This window comes from Arachis duranensis, chromosome 1 (genome assembly GCF_000817695.3).
Source record: "Arachis duranensis cultivar V14167 chromosome 1, aradu.V14167.gnm2.J7QH, whole genome shotgun sequence".
NCBI lineage: Eukaryota > Viridiplantae > Streptophyta > Magnoliopsida > Fabales > Fabaceae > Arachis > Arachis duranensis.
Window position 1 is genome coordinate 103,293,546 of NC_029772.3, and position 308 is coordinate 103,293,853.

The following is a 308-nucleotide window of genomic DNA, read 5'->3' on the forward strand; positions in this document are numbered from 1 at the left end:
AAAAATAAATTAAATAATATATTTAAATAATTAATTTTTTTATATGTATATAATATTTTTGAATATAGAAAATAAGGATTAAGGTGGACAACATACGTTAGATAAATTTTTTGTCCTTATTTATTTATAGTAAATAGCAGAAAATAAAAAAAAATATTTTTTTTGTGAAGTGAATTAGACAATTCCTAATTTTAAGTATCACAATATATTTATATTACACACTCATTCACATAACACTTAGAAGGTTTTATATTTAACATTTGATATATTTATCAAAGTTTAAATCCGAATACAGTATATTAAGATGC